This window comes from Poeciliopsis prolifica, unplaced genomic scaffold (assembly GCF_027474105.1).
Source record: "Poeciliopsis prolifica strain line A6 unplaced genomic scaffold, Auburn_PproV2 SCAFFOLD016, whole genome shotgun sequence".
Lineage (NCBI taxonomy): Eukaryota > Metazoa > Chordata > Actinopteri > Cyprinodontiformes > Poeciliidae > Poeciliopsis > Poeciliopsis prolifica.
In genome coordinates this window covers 2,657,085-2,667,865 of record NW_026562391.1, presented here as the reverse complement: position 1 = coordinate 2,667,865, position 10,781 = coordinate 2,657,085, and positions in this window count along the sequence as shown.

Below are 10,781 nucleotides of genomic sequence, written 5' to 3'. Positions count from 1 at the left end.
AGAGATAAACTATAATAATGTATAATGAGTATACATACAAAACAGTCTGAATATGTGGAGAAGCAAAGGTTCCGAAAAATGTTATAAAAACGAATCTGAACCGATAATAAAATATATATATATATAAAATGAGAAGTTACATTATTACAATTATTCATTTTGTCCATTTCTGTCACAATTGAATAAATAAGTCAATAACATTTGTATATTTGTTAGATATAAATAAATGAATGATAATTTAAAAAAAAAATATTAACTAGTTTATTATTTAAGAATAGTTTATGACTCAAGAACATATTTGGCATTTCCCGCACTACAACTAAGCAAAAAAAACCTGAATCTGTTTTCAAAGCTTTTATTTTTGGGGGGCACAAACCGGAAGTGTCCCTCGTTACTTCTACCGGATTTGAGCGCTCTCTGCTGCGTCTGGAAAACCTGGCAACAGGGAACGTGAATGCGCGCGCACACGGCGTGCGCGGATAAAGGTTGTCACAAATGCGCTGCAGGAAATGCAGTCACGTGGTATTTCTGCATAGCTAATGTAAACATTGATGCATTTCCGCATCAGACAGGGTCTGTCCGGGGTAAGCATGTGAAAACCTGAATCTGGATATGAAATAACTGCATGCGTGTGTTTTAATGAAGACAAACAAGGTGATGGAGTAGCTTTAATATATGAAAGAAAGTTTTTTTTCTGTACAGGCAAAAATGAGGAAAAACAAATAAACATTAAAAAAAAAAAAAAACCCGAAGAACCTTATGTGAATAAAAGCTCTTTAAAGATGGCTTTGCAGCAGCAACCAGTGCACAGCAAACAGCACCTGTCACGGTTGCAGTGCTTTGACTGGGCTGCCGCCCTCGCACGCTGCTGTTTATTTTATTACTCTGCTGCATTGCAGGGCTGTTTCCCCCTCCTCAACCTGGGCTGGGGTTGCATAAGAACTCCCAGGGCGTTCCCTAGGAGTGAGGCCGGGAACAGGAGGCCAGGGTGGGATGACAAAGACTGAAAGTTAAAAAAAAAAAAAAGAAAGAAAAGGGCTTGAAAAAAAAAAAGTTTTCAGGATCAAGGGCCTGAAGTGGGAGCAGGACGTCACAGAGGATAAAGAGGGTCAGGGCAGATCGATAGCTGGGCGTGGAGGCTGGGTGTGAGAGTGAGTCACAGTGAGGGAGAGTGTGACGCAGTGGGACATGCACAGGGAGAAATTTTCTCTGCTGTACCTCCTCCGCTTTGTTTCTTCTTTTCATGGATTTCACACACACACACACACACACACACACACACACACACACACACACACACACACACACACACACACACACACACACAAAATGCTGCTTTGCTTTTTATAAATCTGTGGGGTCTGGGTTCCTTGTTAAGGAGAGTTGTGATTCTGAGGGGATTTTCCCAGTCTGGTCTCCATCAGCAGTGCTGCTGTGCAGGACTGACTGCTGCCTCTGACAGTATCTCTGACTGCACCTCCTCGCTCTTTCAGCTTATTGATGCGAGCATTAGTATTCAAGGGAAGTGGAAGTTTCTTATCGAACAAACCGGCAGCAACTCTCTCACCCCTGCACTGTGCGATTGCAAAAGTATTCTATTACCAAAAGCAATAGCTTGAGGGTGAAGCTGCGCCCTTTCTTGGGCAGCCTTTAAAGTTTATTGAGTTCCCTGTATTTTTTATTTTTATTTTTTAGTTGTGCCATATGCTTTTCTATTTTCAAGTGATGGATCATTCTGTCCTTCATCAGGACATTGTCTTAAACCTCAACTTGACGGGGTGGGCATTTATCGTATTGTTTACATTTTATCGTGAAAACAAAATTTTGATGTATCGTTGCTCTGATAAGTCCGTTAATGTAAAAAACTGGACACAAACTCTGAAATCTTTTCTTCTGGTCTGGCCTGAAGCAGACACTTGCTGGGAAACCCACCGATGCGTCTGTGTGACAAACAAGCCAGAAACAGAAGAACTACACAAAGAAGCAAATACTTTTTTTGCACAGCATTCCACCACCAACCAAACACAGCTGAACGGCAAGATCTGGCGTTTCCTGCACCCAGATGCACCCAGATGACAATTCAGCAACCTGAGGAGCTCTGCAGATTAGATTTAGCAGTAAGACGCCAACAACATGACATTAAATACATGAAGACTCTGTGCACGTTCAGTGGCTTATCAGTAGGCGTCTAATGGTAAACGCAGTGAATTGGGCACCAAAAAGAGGCTTCTGTCCAGGGGCCCACATCCTGGTAAATCCGGCCCTGTCTACAAATGTACATATGATGTTTTATTGTTATTATTAACTTTTTTTATTTAAGTCATTTTTGGGATTTTACAGGCGAGGCAGTAGTCAATACTAAAACATAAAACAGTGAAACAAAAATAAATAATGAAATGCATTTAACAGAAAATTCATAATTGAACAAAACAGCAATCATATTTGGTTTGCAGAGCTTTGTTCATCGAAATAAACGAAATCGTCATTTGAAATGTATGTCTCATGTTGTGTGGCTATGTTTATCCCATATTAAAATTTGTTTAAGAATCTGAAAGACAAAAGGGAGACAAAAAAAAAACACATTTGGAGATAATAAATATGGAAAGCAGTTTGTTATAGCACTTGTGCCATGTTCTAACAAATGTTCTTGTATTTAAAATTTGGAATAGGTTTTATTTATTTGTTTCAAACTCTTTTTTTTATTTATTTTCTTTCTTGCAGGCCAGGCTGCTGATGTTGCCTTTGCAGTCATTCAGGGGAATTCCCCGATCAAACGACTTAAAATAGACTCCGGCTAACAAGGCAAATCTCTGCCCTATGGACAACTCTTCTCATTGGCCACAGGGGGGCAGCAGTGTACTCAAGTTCCTGCACTCGCAGCCATCATCAGGACTGCAATGTAAGCCGAGGTTCCTTTCAAGGGCACCCATCATATCTGCAAAGTCACATGTGAGGCAGGGAGAGGCTGCGCGCGTGTTTTCAGCCTTAGCATTCGTGTGGGACTGTAAGGGGGAGGACGATTTAAACAAACAACGAAAAATGCTCAAGTGTTGTCTAGACATCAGCAAAAAACAGCACCGGGACCCTTTAAAAAGCTGCCCTTGCACATTTTCAGAGGTGAAGCTTTAAATAGGAGAGAGCATGAATCATGCGTACGGGACTGCATCAGGAGAAGGGGGCTTTCAATCAGACCCAAACGTTCCCCGATTTGAATTTTTGCGCAAACCTTTTGTTCTTTTTTCGTGCAACCCTGAAAACATTTTTTATTTTTATTTTTTTTTACAAGGTAGAAACAGTAATAAGCAAACTATCAAAACTACACTCTAGCAAATCGTTACCTTTTCATAGTCATCAAATATGCATGGGCCCCTCTGAGTGCATGCAATGAATTCACAGATGGCCACAGCGCCGGAAAGCTCACCATCACCGTCAGTGTGTTTTTGTCTCCAGAGCGAGGCGGGCAACGCGATCAATATTCTGAAAGGAAACAGTAGCACAATTCAGAGAGGGTCTTTTGTGCGTTCGTGTGTCACGTGCGGCACTTTAAAATGAAACAACTGGAGTGAAGGACAGAGTTTCTTGCAAAAGTATTCACACCGCTTGAAGTTCCTCATGTTTTGTGTGGTCACAGGCAGAAACTTCAGTGTGTTTTATGGATCAACACAAAAGCAGCACATGATGGCGAAGTGGAAAAGAACTGGGCACGTTTTGCCTCCTTTTTGCAAATAAAAATCTGAAAAGTGTGGTGAGCATTTTTTTTTTCTGACCCCCCTTTACTTAGATCCCTCTTAATAAAACTCCAGGGCAACCCACTTTCTTTGCCCACAGCTTCTCTCATTACGGCTTTTGCCACTTTATTAGAAATGGCTTTTGGTTTATTTCAAATGTAATGGACACAAAGACAGACAAAAAGAGAGAAAGAAATCATATGTAATTTCATTTAAAAAAAAATTGACTCGTGCTGATTTTTTCGTATATAAACTCAAAAGAAAAACCATTGAGTTTTTTGCGGTTGTAACAATAGAAAATGTGTAAAAGGGGGTGTGAATTCAATGCATGAGCTGCTTAATCCATCCATAAGAGTCGGTGATTTAGTTCCTGATATGCTACCAATAAGACACAACAAATCCACTATCGTAAGATTAATTTAATTCAAAAGTAAATTTTATCCTTGAAAGTTTTATATATATAAAACTAATCATTTCTGATGGCCAAAAAGCCTCCATTACACCCTGACATATACTCTCACTGTCAGACCTTAGACATAGTTACTGCTGTGTCAGCACAATCGTCCTCATCAACGGCATCAATGTATGGAGTGTGTGTGTGGCGGAGGCAGGGGAGGAAGAAAGGAACTACGCATAAAGAGGGATGACAAAAATAAAAACGTGACGGCTGCAGCTCGTGAAGCGTGGATGTTGACAGATTGGACAGACAGAGATCATTTATTCAACATTAGCAATATTCACAGAAATACGGGCACTAATGTGTGTCGTTCATCTGGCCAAGTTGGACAACATCGTGCTTTCTAATTTAAGGAATGTTGCTTTAAGCCAAACACACTCTGCTATTAATTAGGATGACTTCTGTGAGCAGCCAGCGAACACACACACACACACACACGCACACACACAGATTGGCTGCACACCCAAATTCATTTCTACCCGCATCTATGCCTTCCTTGCACAACCCAACGTTGATGATGCCGAGTCTCGTATTTCCCTGCCTCGCTCTCTCCGGGTCGGGTCTGTTCTTGTTTTCTTTTTTGAAATCACTGGGATGAAATCTGGTGAGATTAACTCAAAGAACACCAAGCAGGATACCTCAGGAAGACATTTAGCCTTTTTTATTTTTTCTCTTCTGCAAAACACTTTGTTCCTAAAAAATATTAAAGCATCCAAATCTCTGATAACTAAAGATTTTCTCTGCTTTTTTTGTGTGTTGAAAGGAGCCTCCATTAAACATCAACGTCCAGTCAGATGTACTCTGCAAGGAACTGCCCGGAGTGCAAATTGCCTCCTCAGATGGAAATGCCTTTCTATAGAGCACATTCAGCTCTCCGAGCCTCTGTTCCTGCAGGGCTGAATAACAAGACAGCAAACGTAAACCTTCTTTTTCCGTTCACCAGCTTCCCTAAATAAAATTCACTTTGACTCTATTTCATAAAGTCACCTTATAAGCAAACCGAGTCCACTTGCGGGATATTTAGTGTCTGTGAAGGCTTCGTGCACAGCGATCGTTATGAAATATGGGTGGAGTTCGATAACTGTGTTACTAAAAGAAAATAAGTTAGAGGCAGCAAAAGACTTGACACATCGGTGGGAAAAACACCGATACAGCCACTTGAACTAGTCATTCGGATGAAAGCATATTCATGTGGCATAGTCAAAGTCCAGACCAAAATGTAAATGAAAATCTATTGGTTACACTTCAAAATTAACCCTTTCATGCATAAAAAAAATGATTCTTTATGTCAGGATTTTTTTCCAAAGTGTTTTGGATTTTCTTAAGGTTTGGGGGAAAAATTTGTCAAAAGGTGATTCGTTGGAGTTTTCAAACAAATTTGTTATTTGGAAAACGCATCAGTAGTAATGGTCTTTAAGGGTTATTTGATGTCACAATATTTTTTCTGGAAGAGTTTTCTACAGTCGAAGGACAGACTGGACATTCTTGAGTTGGTTTCATCTGTCTGCCATATTGGATTTAACAAAAAACAAACAAACAAAAAAAAACCCATCTTGCACTTGCAGTGGATGGCCAGTAGTTGACAGTATGTTGTATGATGCACCATGTATCGTCCACTTGAGTGGTCTGCGTGCCTTTATAACACAAAAACCCACAAGAAAATGTCTTAGATGGCTGTCCACCACAGTGACCACTACGTATGATAGGGTTGAGGTATTTCCATTGTCACTTTTGAAAAATGCCATTTGAGTCGAATTTCATTCAAATATGCAAATTATGCGCATTTTTTTAATGCTGATCTCGGTTTGGAATGTGATAAATAGTTCAGAGGGTGTGAATACTTTCCTTAAGAGATATTCGATCATTTAAACATATTTTTGTTAGTTTGCTCTGACGAGTCGGAATATCTCAAAGCATCCACTTTTTTTTGCACTGTTTTCCCTTTAGAAAACAGTTCTTTTGCGTGCACGTTTTGCATAATGACGAGAGTACAGCTGCTTATGCGGGAAGCCATTCCCCAAATCTCTCGGCTTCTCCACCTACTTGCACCACGGCCCACGAACTCGGAGCTGTCGGAGCGGTGGGCGTGAATCCGGCCGCCGGCGCTTCCCCGCTCTCCGCTCCGCATTGCTCCGTGACAGTTCCACTGCACTGGCTTTCTAGGGCACGGTGCACTCCAGTCTGGACGCTTTCCAGCCATTGTTGTGGAGGAGAAAGAGGGGGGGGGAGCCCTGCCTCCTGCGGTATTTCATTTCTCTCCTCTCACGCAGGTGCGGAGAGGATGAGTATAAATCAGAGATTTGCTCGGCCCGCGCCCGGCTGCTCAGGGATGAGGGCGATGCAGGGCGGGGTTGGGGGTGGGGATGAGATTCTGCTGACCCGGGGTCAACAGGACACGAAAAGGAGCCACGCAGTGGTTGGGAGTTTTGAGAGGCAGCATCATCATGTGCCCTTTCACTCTCATTTACTTTACAACAGCGGTGCCCAAAGTAGGTCCTGAAGGGTTTGCGTCCTGCATGTTTCAGTTCTCTCCCTGGTTCAACGCCCCTGGATCAAACGATGGCTCCTTAGAAGGCCTAAGAACAACACTGACATGCTGAAGAGGTTGCAGGTGCCACCGAGGCGAGAACTAAAACGTGCAGGACGCCGGCCCTCGAGGACCCACTTTGGGCACCCCTTTCTCTTGCTTCTCTTGTAAGTCAGAAAACTCTTCCCGAGGAAACATGACATCCTCACGGTTCAGCACTTGTTTTTGTCTTTCGGTGTCGCTGGAGGTTTTCCAGTTGACACACTGAGCAGCTTCCTTCCCCAGCCCTTTGTCCTCCTGTCGGACCTCCGGGAGCGAAGGACCTCTTGACACCACAATATGTCTCTGATGATGTCATGCAATCACTCTGTCGATAGAGAGTTTCATTTTTATTTGTGTTTTTTATTGAGGTGCTTCTGTTGAGGCCAGACACACAGACTGCCAAGATGAAGCACTTTAAGGTGTTCAATGATAAAACTGTGAAAAGGGATTTATCACTTTAGTTCTTGGCGGGCTAAAAATAATGTGTTGCGAGAAATCAATAAAAAATAAAAATAAAAAAAAGAAACGATCAAAATTTTGGGAAATAATAAATTACGATTATACAGCAAATTAACTTGCATGTAATCGTTTCTTTATGTTCAGTTTAATGTTTTAGTTCAACGTGGTCTCAGACAATCGATCCTAAAAACTATCCGTTGTGATCAATAGCTGTAAATCCGACTCCTGGAGCTGGAGCAGTGATGCTTCCCTTATAAACAAACATGGCGACGAAATTCCGACCAATCACACGACAGCTTCCCACGCTCACATACGGGTATGTTCCTGTAGCCTTCTGATGCAGAAAACAGAGAGAAATAGGTTGCTGTCCGCTTTTGTTGCTAACAGCAGCTAGCATCACAAACGGTACTGAGTGTCAGAGGAGGTGTGATTCTGTCCACAGAGGTTTAAGCTGGGATTTTGTAGTGATGTCCTACATCAAGTGGAGAGTAAGTCTGAAAAACAGAGGAATCTGTTGCGATGCTAACTGACCAGCGCTAACAAATTTGACTCCACTTCTCGCATCTAATCTGAAATAACATTTTGGCGAGTGACTACTGAACAGCAATATGCTGGACAATCTTTTGATGAGATACAATCTGTTGTGCTGATGAAGTGTTTACACAATCGGTCTCTGTGATCTTTTCGCTACGTGGCAGCCATCTTGGATACCAAGCATGCAGCTGGTAGCCGACCGCTGACTTTACAAATCACGGTTTGAAACTTGACCCGATATTCCAAGTCGAGATACTCAAATCCTCGAGGTCGGATGTCGCATCGTTCCGAGATCCGACCGCCACAAACTTCGCTTCAAGTTTGTTTTGACTGCAGTAACTTTATTCACCACGATAAAATAAATTTCCCCCAAATTCTTTCAAATCGCTTTCCACTGGTCTGATATACACTAACACTCCGAGTGATGCAAGCTTTTTGTGTTGAAAAAAAATTAGAAAAGGACAAAAAAACAACAACATTTAAGCCAGCAAGGCAATCAGCTGTTCTGTCAGTTCACAAGCGCTGGGTTAATGCTCTTCTGTCAACCAGTCAGTCATTTGGCATTTCAGTCAGCGTGTCTGCTGTCTGGATGAAGCAGTTATGACTTTACGCATTGCAGCAGCAGAGCACACCTCCCCATGTCTGGGGGCTTCAGTGGTTGATAGACATGCACACACAGAATTACATGCAACTCCTCCGCTTCTGTCCCCCCTCGTCATCCTTCCTTCTGCTCCTCCCTCCCCTCCTTCAGTGTCTCTGGGGACCTCAGAATGATGGACAGCAGCCTTATTTCCAAAGAAATCCCGCCCCTCCCGTCGGACTTAAGAGAACCGCTTCGGAGGCCACTGTGCCCTTCACAAAGAGGGATACGACCTACAGCATCACAGAAGAACATGCTGGCACCGGCATGAAGGAGACTGCAGAGGAAACGTTAATAATATAGCCCGTCTTTAAAATATGAGGGCTTCTGCTTTAGAGGCATGTGGATTTATATAAGTTAAACAAGGTTGATTATATTTCTTTTTTTCTGAGGTTAATTTTTGCATTTTCAAGCAAGAATAAGCTGAAAACAAAAACAAAAAAACCCCCACATAAATCAAATTGTCTCCTCATCACAGTGCAGATCATTACAGGAACCTTTCACAGCACACAGGAGGCGAGTTATGAATCCACTGAGCTATTTTGGGGATTTTAACTACATAGAGATTTGAAGAGGTCTGTGAGAAGATCAGGTGAGAGCAGCGCTGTTGTTTCAGGATAATTAGCCATAGATCATCGAGAGTTTCTATATTTATTCTGTTCCGTCAACCTTTCATTTACAACAAATGATAAAGCAAGGCCATTATGCCGGAAAATGACAACTTTCTCAGCGTGGTTTCAAGGGGTTTTCTAATGATGATAATAACAGCTAGCCAGCCCTGTGTGTGTTCACTTAGTCAGTGATGGGTTGTATTAGGCAGGAAACGGCCAGCATTAATATTTAAAACACCTAATTACGTGAAAACGAGCTCAAAATATGATTAAAAGGACGTAAAGGTTTTATTTCTGGAGTTGGAAAATGTGAGCTCACTTGGATTACATGCACGCAAACATCAACGGACGTCTTCAGATTTTCAAAATAAAGCAGCGAGTGAGCGCGATTTGGCAATGAATTAAAAAAGAGCACCAACATGTTTTTTTGTAATGTGTGCTGCTGTGCAGAGAGCAGTATTTCTTTCACTTCAGTTTGTATTGATGGAAAAAGTTAATGATTGAAATGTCACAAAGGCGGTGGCGCTTAGAAAACGCAAGAAAAAGTTGTTATTTATTTATTTCAAACAGGACATCAGTATAAAATCACACACATGAACGTGGAATGCCACAGAACTCTGAAAAGCCAGATTCTTTAGCAAATTGTAAAAATGATCAAGAATAGCCTACACCCTGAAATTGGACTCATGACTCAGCACGTTAAACACGAAACGCCTCTGACGTGTGTGAAACACGGTGAAAGTTGCTGAAAGTAATATTTTTGCAGAAGCTCCAATTCCTAGGCAATATGACACACGCATTATCAAAGGATTCATAAAAAGAAGCCACATGGACATCTTGTTTCTGCTGTACCAACACACTTTTTCTTCAACTAAGCTTAAGAATTATATGCATGGATATAGCGCCAGCATCTTTAGCGGTTCCTTTTCTTTCTTTGACTCAATTTCTTGCGGACGGTGGAAGTGACTGTGTGCAGGACAACCGCCAAAGCTTCCACATTAAACGTCTTTCTTCGTTGACCCTTTGCAACATTTAAACTTCATCAGAAGAGAGCGAGTCAGTTCGGGTCTTTTGTATGTTGCAAAGCACCTTAATGATCAAAAACTGCAGAAATTATCAATGTAATTAGTTTATGTGTCATGTTTGGATCTGAGTTACTAAAATAAAAAAAAACTTTACAATCACACAGTTACTGATGGGCATCAATGCCCAATAAGCGTTCCGTTGCTACGCTGGTATTAGAGTTAAAAGGCAGATTTCTGAGATACACTCTTCATAGCAAACTAATTATGCTTTGGACTGGGAAGTTATTCTTCACAGATGTTTTTTTCCCCTCCATTTTGATGAGAAGTCCTATTCCACAAATCCCCTAAGGATTTTTATTGATTCCCATCTGCCTTTGCACTGTCGAGAGAGCTGCTCTAACCCTGCCCGGCTCAGCACTTCATGACTAATGAATCAGAGGATGCACAAATTGTTTCTGTAAAGACTAGCTGTCTGACACCGTGTCTTACAGATGGATGCAATCCATGATGCACAGAGATCAACTTTCACTTGGTTCCGTCTTACCGCCACCGAAACCTGAACAAATTTCTCTTTTTACTGGAACTGAAGAGTGATATTGGCAGGGATATGTTTTGAATAGAGTTTTTGTTGGTTAGCGTGTAGTAAAGCTCTTTCATCCTAATTGCTGATGAAGAATAGATTCTCATCCTTTCACCTGGATCTTTCTCATGCTGCCATTTTAATGCATTTGCCACATTTTGATTGTTCCAAATTTACA